Below are 15510 nucleotides of genomic sequence, written 5' to 3'. Positions count from 1 at the left end.
AACCATATGCACCTTTAGATTCTGCCAAAGTATGAATGAGTCTTCTCTGCCCAGAAAATATCTTCACTGATTCTTAAAGAAAGCTTGACAGAATAATGCTTTCTTTTCTATGCTTTTAAATGTGTTTAAATTCACAACATTAGCTTGGAGTGCAAGAGAATTATTACAGGAATCTGGTGTTGGTCAAGCACCTAGGTAAAAAGCTCCCACAGTGAAAGGTACCATACAAAATAAATCCGACTCCACTTGGTATCAGGAGCTGAAAAGAGAAATCTGACTGAAAAAAAAGCAGTTGTAGATCAGATTTTTTCTGCTCAATTTCAACCATCTTCTAGACCCTAGCAGTTTTTTAGATTAATAATCTTCAAAGCTCTGCAAGGGCTTTAGAAGCCAGTATTTTCATGGGCAGCACAGCTTAAACATTTTTTTTTCCTGACTTCTTAGTTGATGGGGCTATCATCTGGGAGCAATAATTATAACACAACTAAAACTAATAAATCAACTTTGATGAAGATATTTACATGAGTGATAATATTCAGAAGCACTACCTACAAGATGAGACAGAGAATCAACACAGAAAAGGCTGCTCAAGTTGATCAAGGATACTGTTTTTAATGGCAAACCAGATTATGATACAGATTACAGATAGAGAAGAGGAACAGGTGAAAACTTCAATCCTTTACTGATTGCAGTAAATTTTTAAGTCCCCCCAAGAACCAATAAACAGCCCCACAAAAATATCTGGAAGGAGACCAAGTTTCAATTACAAGTCAATGAAGCCAAATTAAAAAATGACAGGAGGCTCCACACGCTTAAAATATTTTCCATGGTTCAAGGAGGTTCTTCCCAAAGGAGTAATCTCTGCCACTGATTTAAAGCTATACACACATCTGCTAATAATCTCAATGAGTAACAGGTCACTGGGCTACAGTTGATTGATATTCTTCACTCTCTCCTGCAAAAACCCGATCTCCTTAGAAAAGATATGGCTGACATTTAAAGTAAACACATAGTGTGGTATTTCCTAAGGTTTTTAACAGTTGTGAGTCTCAAATTCTGAGGAGTTAGCTTTTTTCCTGAATGCCTGATTAGCATAGAGAGGAAAAACCATATTCTGGGAACTTTTGAACGCACTTGTGTCAGGCCTCACGTATTATTAAAGGAAACCTGATTGCTGCAGCATTTAAGTTCAGAGCTGCATCTTTCCCCTTCTGCACAGCAGTCTAAAGGGCAGATGTTGAGAAACATTTCTACCCCTGGCACTAGGTTGTCACTTCTAAGACTTGGAATGGAGCCAGAGGTAAAGCTGGAAGACACTTTTCCTTCATGTGGCTTTGGACAGCTCTCCTGACAGAGGCAGGCAGTAGAAAGGTCAGTTTTTCGGTTTTTTCAACAGCACTGGCATTCAAAAAAGGACTAGTGAGACACAGCTTTATTTTTCTTCAGTGGCTGCAAAGCTGTTTCATGTATCTTAGGAAGTATTTTCAATCTATTTGAAGAGAACTTTCAATACAAAGTTTTCTTAAACTTCACAAATGGTTATGCAGCATTGTAAAATGAAGCCTCATGAGACTGGAGTCTTCGAATTGTAAATCTGTAATGTCTAGGACTGAAATAATCGTTAGTGGACCACAGGCTGGGATGCAAAGTTTGCTTCCCTAAGCGTGGACACTGGGAGTTCCTGCACTATCTCCTTTGTCCCAGTCATATTTCTCCAAAAACAGTCCCACAGTGAGCATTAATTACAGTCTCAGCTGACAGAGAGGCAGCGTGTCATGAAGAAACAGGTTTGAGAGGGAAGGGGAAAGAGAGAGAAAACAGATGTATACTGTGTCCAGACTTTGCCATCGGAGGGGCATAGATTTCATATTATGAGATAACTAAAGCCATCAAGATTTTTCTCCAAACTGCTCCTCAGAACTTGATCGTGCAATTTACCAGTTTTTCCCTTTTTTCTCCCATTGGGTTTTTCTATTCTTTAAACACTCATTTGATTCTAATGTCTTCAATCTTGTTTCCTGTTTACTTATTCCAATTACTTTATTTCAGTTTATTAAAACAAAAGACTCTCATTGCAGCCTAGATTTAGAAACACACATTTTAAAAGTGCAGACTAAAAAAAGAAAAAACAATTTCCAACCTTCTAAATCTAAGGAAAGATTACATTTAAATTTCCCAGATAGTTATATAAGAATTTCAGAGAGTAACACTCTGAGTATATAAACCTCCTGCTAATTTATAGTTCAGAACTGATCAAGAGAAGATTAAAACTTGAAGATTGCTTCTGGTTTACAGTATTTTTTAAGTTCCACTGATTTTCGTCTCTTTCAGCTGTGGCTTAACAACAGAGCATGATCATCTATAGGAAATGCAAGGACAGAGACATCTTGTGGTAATAAGGCGTTTGCAAACAAATGCACTTTTGTATACTGAAAATTCTCTTTTGATACATAAAATAAGCTAAGTATACCACAACTTTTCAAAGTAATTTCAAAACAAAAACTTTCAAATTAAAATGCCAAAATGCTTTACTGATTAAATATCTTTATTATTTTAAAGAACTGTTTGGAGGTTTTTTTGACCAAAGCAACACTGTTGAAATTGTACGCCTGTTGAAAGAAAAGCTGTTGGAAAAGACTCAGCTCTAATTTCAGTAAACACATGCAGCTGCTATAGGTTCAAAGTACCTAGAAAAGAAATTTAACCAAACAAATATAAGGAAAATAATTTTCTCCTTACAGAGGAATACTGAAAAAACTCTCCAGTTGTGGGGAAATTAAATGGTGCATCCAAACTGCAACAAGAAAAAGTCAGGATAGATGTTTCTTCCCGTGTTTGTCCCTAAAAAAGACATTAGAAGTAATGGCTGGAAGTGGCACAGGTATGTCAAGAGAGTGAGCACTTTCCTCCTGTGGTCAGTCTACGTGCTGGACTTCTTTCACTCAGTTTCTTCACCTTCAAAAGAAAGATAATTCTTACCACTTCCATGCAACATTTGGAGTTTCTGCTGGAAGCATTATCCCCTACTTTCAACACAAATGGGATCCAGAGCAATATGAAAAAATATCTTTTCATGGTTGAGAGGCTTCTGAGAGGTTTATCATGCAAAAATGGCTACATTAAGAAAGGCATTATTGTTACTAACCCATGTCAATATTAAATTAGAAACGGGAATGATTACAGCATTTGAAAATTTTCAGGAATCTAGATGAATCTATCCTGTTGCTAAAAAAATGCCATTGATCAATATTCTTTTAAATGAAAGGGGAAAAAAAAGGAAATTTTAAGGATTACAGAAAAAAACAGTAAGTCCTACAAAATATTGCCTAATGCTGCATGACTGAGGGGTCATGAGGTTCAGGCAGATGAAACACTTCAGCTATGACTACAGATCAAGGTCAGACACCAGCTTTGGAAAAACGCCTCACACCCCAAGCTGCAGCTTTTAGCAGCAGCTGACAGTCTTATATAGGCATATTATCCGTCAGTTTACTGACATAAAAGCAGCCATGCATGAGATACTAATCATTACGAGCTACCATAAAAAAAGAGAGAACTCTCTCCAAAAATATTTGAAACAGATGTTGAGAGCAATATTAGACATAGGTCTGTGTTGCCCTCTGGAATGTAAGAAAAACAAATATGCTCGTATTTTCAAGTAGAGAACTAAATTCCTGTGAGTGGATTTACCTCATTGCATCAGAACAAGATCTCTTGCATGATATCAGGTTAAAAAAGAACACTTTTGAAATGCTAAATGAGTTTGCAGAGTGACAACTGAAGCCATTAACCGATCTGGAAGACATCACAGGCTATTTTGCCAGAGGTCTAGAAAGTCAGACATTTATGGAAGAGAGAGAATTCAGTCCAGGAAGTGTGCTGTTCCTATGGCCATTATTTTTTGTTAATATTATATCCTGTCTTCTGAAGACTAAAAATCTAATGCAGATTTCCAAAGGTTGCAGAGGAGGGAGAGAGTAGATACAGGCAAGATTACTCACTTGTGTTTTCACGAAGTTATACCACAGCTATTTATAACGTTTAAAATACTGTTTAAAAATATTTGGTTCACCTATAACCAGGAGATAGACACTTTTCATGTCAACAGCTAGATGGCTTAATAGTTGTTACCAAATTATAAGTATAGCTTCAAGTCAGAACACACTGACTTTTTCTTAAAAATCAAATGTAACACCTTTTAAAAAGATGAAACTTAGCAAAGAGAAGGCAAGCATCCTGTCACATACTTCAGACTATAACCTAGGATAACAAAGAATAATGAAACATGACAAAAAGTTCTGGGATCCCTCATTGAAGAGATAATTAGTAAGGAAACAAAGCCAAATTAAATACAGCACTTGGCAACACAAGCAGTTTTTGAAGTCATGGTTTCCTCTCTCACAATTGTTTTCAGCTCAACTACAACCTTCACATTAATCATAAACCAAAACAATAGTGCCTAGGAAAAATAATGAGTATGGATTAAGGAGAAAAATAAATGCTTAATTAAGGGATTAGGGAAGTCAAAAGTTCCTGAGGACCTCTGACTGCCATTGCTGTCCACCACCAAGGAAGCTAGAATTCAATTTTTTTTCTAGGGAGCACTGCAGAGATAGCTGGTGACAATTAGCTCACCTGGCTTGTATCCAAGTAAATACAGTTTCACCTAAACGGGGTAAGAATAATGATGCTGCTCTTAGGGACAGAGACATTACAGGCCTGTGAGTCTGAAAGTTCGGAATACAGTATGTAGTCCTGCAAGGGAGACAAAACAGTAACTCAGACATGTTGAGATGCTGTAAAAAATGATGGAATTGGGGTGTTCTGGCTTTGTACTTTCCTCCTGCAGAGATAATTAAGGAGAGGAAACTAGCTCACCACTTTTTCAAGGTGACAGAATTATTTACTTGCAATACAATGCACAGTGTGCATAGTGGAAGACAATATAACTCAGATGAGATCCAGATGTGCACACCTGGACACAGGGATACACACAGAGACACTCAACCTTCATCATGGGGTGATTGTAACCTGTAAGTGATTCCCTGAGGGATCTAGAGTGTGACACAGTCTCTAGCATCCCACCTCACTCATCAAAATAATTATTTTCTTTACCTTTAAGAAACAAAGCAGCTTCTTCCGTGGGGTGGAAAGTGACCCAAAGAACAGAGACCCATTTAGTGTTCTTTGAACCAGGTCCTGGTACTGCCTGTGCTGCACTTGCCATTCAAACCACCCTGTGTCCCTCAAACATTTTGCCCCTCCACCTCCTAGAAATGTTGAGTTTCTCTTTGCTTGTGAATCACATTCTAAATTACTGTACCTCAGGTTAGCAGTCTCTTTCCTATACTTGCACCAAGAGAAATCCAGAGGGACTTAGTTCTTGCTTCTGCAAGAAAATTTAAGACTAGATGATCTGTGTTCTTTCACTGCTCTCCTCTCTCCAAAGAAATAATACACAGTAACAGGCCAGCATATTTTTCAGATCAGCAGGGAGAATAGCATTATGCTGTGAGAACTGGACTTACAGGATTCAGGGGAAAGTCAACTTAAAAGGCTGTTCAGTCAGAATTGATTACATTTACACTTTACTGTAGATAAGAAAAACCTCCTTTTATGTAATCTCTCAGAAATGACTAAAACATAAGGAAAAAAAGAACCTGAAAGAGCATAATAGGGCCATCCATACACTTCTGCAATGGTTACAGAGGAACACAAAGTTAACCTTGAGAAGAGTACGCAGGTCTGCACCTGGACCTATACTTAAAGAAAGCTTTCCATTCTGCTACTTTTTGCTACCACAGATATACTACTGAAAACATAATATTTTAACTGAAAGTGCAGCAATTACTCTGCGTCCTCATCTCTGTTAAGCACACCTAATAAAATACTTACAGGGACTTCTCACAGGGGAAGGAAAAAATCTGAAATATGATTATGGGCCTCAAGAGTGTACTACTTAGGTAAGTATTAATAGCGCTATTTCCCTCAGAACTGGAGATCAGTTCAGAAAAAATAAACCTCTAGCATTTCAACAAATGCAAACCTAGAACATCAGAGCACTGTCAAGACTGAAGCAAGTAAGAGAAAATGGAGAGGGAAATGGTTCAGGGAAGAGAGAAAAGCAAAAGATATGAAGAATAATAATAAAGTGGTTAAAATAAACAAAGCTGACATGAAAAAATACCTTTCCCCAAATGTGCTCATTGCTATTGGCCTTCAGGTAATGTGCCGATATTAAAAGTAACCTACCAATGCCTTTTTCTCCTCAAAGCAGTATTTTATCATTTATGCACCTGCTGCAAATATTGTTCGATATATAATAATTTTGCTAAGCTTTTCATTAAAATATTATCCATTCAGGGTGGAATGACATGTTTGCTGTCACTTGACATCACCTACCACATTGTTTGCAAATCTTTGGCTACTGAAGTGCTACTCATTTTGAAAGCACAGAGAAAACTATAACTGTAAAAACTGCCTATCCCATTGTAAAAAGCAAATTTTTAAGAAACTGAAAGGAGTTTTAAGAAATTTAAAACTTTTTTTCCCCAAGCACTTAGGTTGTTGAGCCATTCCCATTATCTAGGAACACTTAAGTATTAGTTTATGCCAAATTATCACTCCAAAGTCCTTTTTAAAGTGTTTTGTAACCTTCAATTGCTTAACATGTACTTCTGCTTAGTAAACAATTACCACAATGGAGATAAATCTTAAGTATTTCTGCCAGAGAGCAGCAAAATGCCTGTATCAATTGACACACTTTTACAGGCCTTTTATAATCAAGAGCCTGAGCTTAAATGCTGTTGTAAACTTACACTGTTAAAAAGCATCATCTCATTGCAGTATGCACAACAGAGATAAACATCAAATTACAATCCCTCAATACATTTATTTAATTTTAAGCCAGGTAAATAAAGAGAATACATGACTTAACTCTTCTCTCTTCTCAGAAATTGTTCACATTGTTCTACATATACCACTGACATAACTACTACATGTTATATGTAATTTCATGAGGGAAACTGTTGCACAGGACTACTCAAATAAATGCAGCTAATTCACAAGACTTAAAATTCCATTAATTATTCTAAATAATGTTTGTGTTCATTTAACTTCAAGAGCAAAGGTCTACACCCTCAGGTATCCACACCTCCTGCTGTCAAATAAACAAAAAAGAGACAGATAGAACTAGTTTTGGATGGAACTAGTTATAAGGCCAGAAAGAAAAAAGCAAATAACCACATCATAAATCCCAAAATTAAACAGGAGATGCCATTATATCAGTCTTTTTGGTTACACTGGGTTTCATACAATCCCCAGGTATGCAGAGATGGTGCTGTAATCATGGAAGTTCAGATGTCTCTGCATCACAAGGCTGAGATCAAAAGCAACAGGACACACATGGAAAAGGATGAATGCTATAACCACACCTTGTATTTAGTCACAAGATTTAGCTGGACTAAGTTGAAAGCAGCAAGGTGGGATCACACAGACATGGGAAGCAATCAGACACAGGAAAAGCAAAGGAGAGGAGGTGGCAGTCCTGAGGGGAACATGTATGTCACCAACCACAGCTGCCCAGCACACTGCTCTGGGATGGAAGGGGCCAGTGTTTTTGAGCAGTGTTTGCTCTCAGGGCAGGAGTCTGATCATAAATTTAGAGGCTACTTAGACTGTCAGTTTGTAGTCAGTTTGCTCTCTGGCTACCTGAGCAAGTACAGCGCAGCTCACTTTGCTGATAGTGCATGTCAATTAGCAACTGGAATAGATGCTGTGTAGTATTGCTACTGCTGCAGGAAATATTTCTAATTGATTCTAAATCAAAAGATATTATCTCAGTTTACAAAAAAGCAGCACTAGTACATTCGACTTATTAATCCCCTCCAACCTAGAATTACTTTGAACTGACTGTGCTATCTTTAATTTAGAGAAAAGAAATTGCCAACATTTTTGTCACCAAGCTGCATTAACCTGAGCAATATTCAAAGAGCAATGTTCACAATATGACCAATGCTGAGCTAGTCATTACTTCTGTTTGGCTTAGCTCAAATGTTTTGACAACTACATCAACACCTCCCAGAGTACAATATCATTGTTAACCGCTCTAGACATTGTTCAAGGTTTGTACAAATTACCTCAGCAGCAGTGCTGCTGGAATGTTTCACACCTGCTGCTCCCAAAGGAGCAATATTTCCCACTCCATTGTTTAAAGATCAGAAGACCAAAAGAGACCTTTATCTTCATCAGGTTAGCAGAAAACAGCCAGGGAATTTTCCCCAATAGAATGATCCTACCAAAGACTTCCTCCTTAATGGCTAACATCAAGGAAATCATTAAGAACAAACTTGAATAGTTAAAACATTATGACAAATAACACAAACAGCATAATAAAAACCAATCATTTTTTCCCATTATTCAGATCTCTTAACAAAACACAAACTGCCAGATGCCTTGTTGACTATTCTGTCCTCCAAGCAGCAAGCAAGTTATCAGGTGAAAGCCTTGTGTTAGTTCACAGATACACGGGCAGTATGTCAGATTCACATGCATTAAAGCTGAATGGATGAAACTGCAGTTTTCACCTTCAGCAGGAGAGCAGACCCAAACCAGTCAGCTAATGCACGCAAATCTTCTTTTCTCCATGGAGAAAAGCTTCACCAAGTCTTCAGAACAAGTCTTCATCAAAGCCAGGACAGTGACCACAGACTGGCAAAAACAAACCAGGTTATCTTTGTCTGAGCTGCTGCAGGTGCCAGCAGGACTACAGAGGTCAGCATAAACTGAGCTCTGCTTCCCAGCCGCTCCCTCACACCACTCTGAAGTCCTTGGACATCCCTCTGCCAAGCAGCCCTGCAAAGCTGTAGCAGAAATATGGTCTTCCCACACACCTAGTAGTCAAAAAGGAAAATGCAGAAGAAAAGGTTGCTCTGAATGAATGTTATTAAGAGATATAAGGGAGTCTGGGGCAGCTACCCCATTTTTGCTAAGCCAGCTACCATTTTTGCTAAGGTTCCCTCCCAGTATCAAATAGCATTAAAACTTCAGAGAGGTTTTCTACAAATTCCCTAACTTCAGTCTTGCAGTTTCCACCTCTCTAGCAAATTGACCAATCCAATCTCTTTTTATAACAAGCTTATGCACTTAGTTGGTGAGGGAAAGGCTGTGGATGTGTCTACCTAGACCTTAGTAAAGACTTTTACACCATTTCCCACAGAATTCTCCGGGAGAAACTGGCTTCCCATGGTGTGGACAGGTGTACATTTTGCTGGGTTAAAAACTGGCTGTCTGGTCAGGCTCAGAGGGTGGTGGTGAATGGAGCTGCATCCAGCTGGCAGAGGGCCACTAGTGGTGTTCCCCAGGGCTCAGTGTTGGGGCCAGGTCTCTTTAATGATCTTTACTGATGATCTGGACAAGTAGATTGAGTGTACCCTCAGCAAGTTCACAGATGACAATGAGTTGGGTGGGGTGTTGATCTGCTGGAGGGTAGTAAAGCCCTGCAGAAGACCTGGACAGGCTGGATTGATCAACTGAGGCCAACTGGATGAGATTGAACAAGCTGAAATGCGGAGTCCTGCACTGGGTCTCAACAACCTCATTCAGGGTGACAGGCTGGGGCAAGAGTGGCTGGAAAGCTGCCCAGTGAAAAAGGATCTGAGAGTTTTAGTGGAGAATTGGCAGGACATCAGCTAGCATGTGCATAGTTGGCCAAGAAAGCCAATGGCATCCTGGCTTGTATCAGCAAAAGTGTGTCCAGCAGGGCCAGGGCCACATCCCAGTACTTGGCACTGGTGAGGTCACACAAAGAGCCCTGTGTAGAGTTTCAGGCACCTCACAACAAGAAAGACATTGAGGTGCCAGAGCAGGTCCAGAGAAGGGCAATGGAGCTGGAGAAGGGTTTGGAGCACAAACCTCTCAACACTCCCTATACAAATATCTCAAGGGAGGTTATCATGAGATGAGAGCTCAGGTTCTTCCAGGCAGAAAGTGATAGTATGAGAAGAAATGGCCTCAAGTTGTAGCAGGGCAGGTTTAGACTGGATGGAAAATTTATTCAGCAAAATGGTTGTCAAGCTCTGGAACAGACTGCCCAGGGAAGTGGCTGAGTCCTCATCCCTGGAGGTATTTACAATTTGTGCAGGTGTGTCCCTTAAAGGCATGTTCTAGTGGTGCAGCTGGACTTGATGATCTGAAAGGTATTCTCCAACCCGAATGATCCTGTCATTGTATTATTATAAAAAAATACCAAAGCATTAATAAATGCTAAAAAAGAGTCACTAAAAAATTGATTCATAATCCAGATCAATATGTTAAAAAAAAATTCTAGTGGCTTCCAAATTTTTCACCAAATGACTGCAGAGACATTGGAAACACCTCACTGCATTTGAAAAGGATTAATTAATAAAAAATAATTATTGTATATGACCTAATAATTGTTAAAAATTCTGCACTGAATTTTGAAAATCTATTATACAAAATGTTTGAAATGACAGAGTAGAAAAGCACGCATGATAGTGCAATAAAAATATGCCTGTCATCTAAAGACTTCAAGGCCTTCTCATGGCTGCTCGGATTTTCACAGCAGTGAATTGCTGACATTCTCCAAAAACAAAAGCAGAAGATTTTCCCTTCACTGCTAAGAGCTCTGACAGGTATAATTTAATCATACCACCCAGCCCATGACACGCAGCAGAACAAACCTGACCATGTCCAGTACAGAAATGTTCATCATGACCAGACAGCGTTCAGGCTTCAGATGAAAAATACAATTCCCTAATGGAACTATTTCAAATATGAAAGAGAAAGGCATTGTAAGAGAGCATATAAATCTCATGGCTTCTTACTCCTTGAGATAAGCACCTTTCAAACAGTGATGATCAAAGTAATTTAACAGTTAATATAAAAGCAATGTTCTTTGAATCAAACTTATGGCAAGTATATGTGTTTCTTCATTCTCTAATATGGTCAGCTATGGGAACAGTAGTGCCTTTAGGAAATGTGAGCATAGCAAAACAGAGGATGATAATAGCACAGATACTGCTACCATAAAGCCACACAACTTGATTGTTTCCATTTGCTCAATACATAAGTCAATTAAATTGATTTTACTGGAGTCAGGGAATATTAGTAATTGTCATGTTAGATGAATAGCACCATGCAGTTAACACCAATATGTTGTGGCTGCACCTAGCAACTAAACACCATCTCACAACAGCTCATATTGTTATATCCTCTTCTAGTTTGTTCTTGGGGTTTCATAATTTAATCCAATTTTTTATTTTTCTCTCCTTCTTAAAGCAAAATACTATGTCAGCACAGTTCTCTGGAAACCACGAACTTTAAATGACTTCAAAGTCATCAACATATTTCTTAATCGCTTACTTTTATCATGATGAAGGAAGTCTTCGATCAAAATATATCTATGAGAAAAGCAATTATTCAAAAAATTGCTTGCAGCTTCATATGTCTGAGAATCACCAACCTGGATTTTGATCTGGAGACATCTCAACAGGACAAAAAAGTGCATCATTTTCCATGTTATCACAAAAAATATCATTACAAGAGGGCAGATTTAAATGTTGGCAAAATACCTTCATAACTTATTGGGACAGGTGAAGCACCAGATCACATGATTTAGAGTGTTCACCCTTGGAATAACAGGGGCATACCTCAAGTTTTCCTAGTCAGGAGATAAAAGAGAAGCAAAAATCCAGTCCCTTGTGGAGATCTAGACACGGTTGTATTTGATACAGCAGGGCTTAATAAGACATTCAACATTTTGCAGCAGAAAGGATTCCTGCTATTAACAAAGGATATTTGAAAAAGCATAAGGTTACACACTTGTTTGTTTTCAGAACAAGGTTACTCATTCCCTAGTGCAGCTTCTACTGTGGTCAGTTTAGTGCAATAAAATTACAGACTAGTTATCATCAGATTTCTCTCATACATCCACTGAATCTTAAAGAGAAGAAACCAGATGTCTAAGAACACAAGACAGAAATGCCATGGGCTTTGTAAAAGACGTATCTGTGAAAATCTTCCCTCTGATCACAAAACATGTAAGTAGTGGCTACTGAAATTTTACCTAACAGGGAATTTTCCTAAACTCAGCAATGTACCAGCTCCACTTTGATCAGATTATCTAAATTTTATTTGCTTCTTGTGAATGCATATGGTCTTAGTGCACTGCTACTGTTCTCTGAAGTCCAATGAACAGTGACACAGGTTGTATTTTCTGCTGATACACAGAAGAACTTCCTAAAACGACAGTAAAATTTTCATAAAGTACATATCTCAGTGAACCATTTTAACAACTGTAAAATTGAAGAAAAAAAAGTAATAATCAATAGCTGCTTTGGTGAGAAACCACCAAAATTGCTATTTCCACCCACACATGGCATCTATGATACCAGAGAAAATCCAAGAATTATATATGCATCAGGAAGAAATCCTGCAGCACTTCAGCACTAAGACAAAATAGTCATCCTGATTAATATATGTGGATTCTTGCATGTCAATCTATCATTGAAATTACTCTTGAATGGTTAAGAAATCAGTCTTTCCAACAATGTAGGTATCATCTTTGCTAAATAAATACCACATTTATATCTAACGGGAATTTTCATTCTATCTCTTGCAGGAGATTTAATGCATTCACACTATTAATGATTAATAAACTTTCCCTCAGATTTCACTCCTTCTTCTGCTGAAGATTCTTTTTTAAATTAGTTCTTCTGTGACAGATATCTATACATCACTTTAAAGAGACATTTATGTAGGGCAATGTCATCAGCATATGGGAAAATATATTAAATATTTAAGAGATTATTACTAATGCAACAAAGAATATCATAGTAATAAATGAAGAAATACAGCATTGGAACAAAGCCTATTTTTGTATTATTAGAAAGAAACTCCAATCCATGCATTCCTGATATTTTCAGATGTTCTAGACCCAGTTTCATAGAACTTATTACATACCTTTAGTCTTAAAAAGACTAAAATTCTTACATGCTTCTGGTTTCAGTATCTTTAGACCATGGCTCTCCTGAGGAAATGGGAAACTGAAAGATAAAACAAACTTCCAGTTCTTTGCAAAGAAGAGGAGAACTTTGGAAATTTAGTTTAAGAACCTGCTCCACTCATCTGTTGCATGGCCATGAGCAAGTCAGGTAGCTTCCATGTACCCAATTTTTCTCTCACTCTGATGAGTTTAAAAGTTGAGAAAACGGAGACTATGTAAAAAGCAGGAAGATAAATATGGGGCAAGCACTGACCAAGAAAAGTATTAGTACCAAATCAACACCTGAATCCCCATAGAAGAACTTTTTAAAAAGCTCTAATAAAAAAAACCAAAAACATAGGCATCACTCCTTTTTTTAAGAACTCCTGAAACCATATAATCAGAAAATTAAGGATACAAAATAACTGTTTTAGCCACTAGTAACTTCAGCCTAGAAAAATAATATTGTAATTATTTCAAGTTAAGAGGTATACATCTGGAACCTTTTTATTCTTAAACTTTTATCTTGCTGTGCATGAATGAAAATGAAATTTAGCATAATCCCAGACAGATGTACTGGAGGAAAGCATTAATGATTGAGCCCCCCAAGGGAAGCTTTCCATCAGAGTATATTGTCAGAATGGAGTTAATATTCACCTACGAATCTGTAAAAGGCATCCGATAGCAGTGCTCATGAGTTAATTCCGTCTGGCTGGATTTTTAATTAAACAAAAACTTCCAAGGAACTTCTTATCAGAGCCTATTCTTCTGGTTCTGTGCAATGATTGATTAGCATCCCTCCACTCCTACTTTGTAACAGTACTAGCAATCAATGAAAGCAATTATGCTCATAATAGAATACACATGGAAACACAAGATTTGATGCCCTTTTAAAGCTTCAATTATCCCAGTAGCTAAATAATATTGCTAAAACACTCCATCTATATTAATGATTTATACTGGTGACTAGTCCTACTGTGCTTAACTACTTGCTGCACTAATTAGACAAGCTACCTAGAGCTTCTGGCTTTTCACTCATTTTTGGATAACAGAACATTGCCTAAATAGGTTTTCAGTGATTAACAACAGGTAGCATTGTGCCTGTCACTGTGTTTTTATCAGAACATTGCTTTCACTTTTAGCCATAAAAAATACCATGAAAGCAATATTGATATTCCAATTGCACAAGACACAAACACCATTTCTGGACAAGAAACACATTTTCCATCCTCATTTAAATTGTTAAGATGTAGTTACTCAGAAGGCAGCACTGAAATGTGTGTTCAGATGAAGGACCTGTGTCCACCTTTATGGTGAATTTACCACATGGGTCTCAAAAGTTTAAGCAATGTATTTGATGCTTTCCACACATCATGAAGCTGTGAGAGGCACATAGCAGAGGCAATTAATTTAGAGAAGACAATAGATCTGTGCCTGAAATAACTAAAGCTTTGGCTTCATTTGCCTACCCTTGTTCTCTCCAGCTCCTTCCCCATGCCTTGAATGCCCAGATGAGCTCCCAGATTGCTGAACAGATGAATCAGAATGGGTTTTAACTGGCAGCCTGGAGATTGCCATCTGAGATTAGCAGGACTCTTTATATATATTTGAATACCACTTCAAGCATCAAAGAAGGAATTGGCAGTTTCAACATGCAGGGTACACACGCGTGTTGTGTAGTTAATGTATATTCTAATTAATTCCAATTTACATAGCAATGCCTGTTAATCAAATCAGAATTTCAAAATGTATACATTTGCATATTCCTTCATGACCACCAAAAAGGCATAAAAGTAGATTGTTTAAGCATGCATTGTTGCTCGGGGTTAAAGAGTGATAAAACACTGTTTTCAACCAGCAAACTAAGCATTATATACACTGAGTTTACTAATTACTGATAACATCCATCTTTGTATCAGCAGAATTTCACTAAATGGTAACTGCACAACTGTCACCTGAGAAGTTTTGAACTAACGTTTTTCAAAGTGGTTTGTAGTGCCATGATGACTTCAGTTACTTGACACATTTGCCTTGCTCTAAAATAACCCTTAAAATGCACTTAAATGCTAAAACTGCAGGTAATAAGTATTAGAATAAATGTGAAAAGTACTGTCTGCCCGAGGTCTTCTCTGGTAACCAAAACAAGGGGCCAGGAACCCCACAGGTTCAAACCTTCAAACAGGTTCACACCTTCAAACAGGTGGTTTGTAGACAGAATTTTCTTCAGTCCATTATCAGTCCTGTGCAAATTCACTAGAATTTATGACACTTTGTCGTCTGCTTTTAGTTGCCCTTCAAACAACATCTCTAAGGCAATCAAATCTGTGACTACACCATCAAAGTACAGACTGGTTCTTTCAGGAATTACTTAAAAATAAGCGAAAATAACATAATGTAGCATGTCTTTTGGTTGTCTCTGTCAATCACCTAGCAACAGAGTGACAGATTGCTCCATAAAATATTCATGTTAAACCTCATGGAGTAGAGATCATAGCAAAGATGTTTAC

The sequence above is a fragment of the Sturnus vulgaris genome, chromosome Z (assembly GCF_052056855.1).
Source record: "Sturnus vulgaris isolate bStuVul1 chromosome Z, bStuVul1.hap1, whole genome shotgun sequence".
Taxonomy (NCBI): Eukaryota; Metazoa; Chordata; class Aves; order Passeriformes; family Sturnidae; genus Sturnus; species Sturnus vulgaris.
This window is presented reverse-complemented; position numbering follows the sequence as displayed.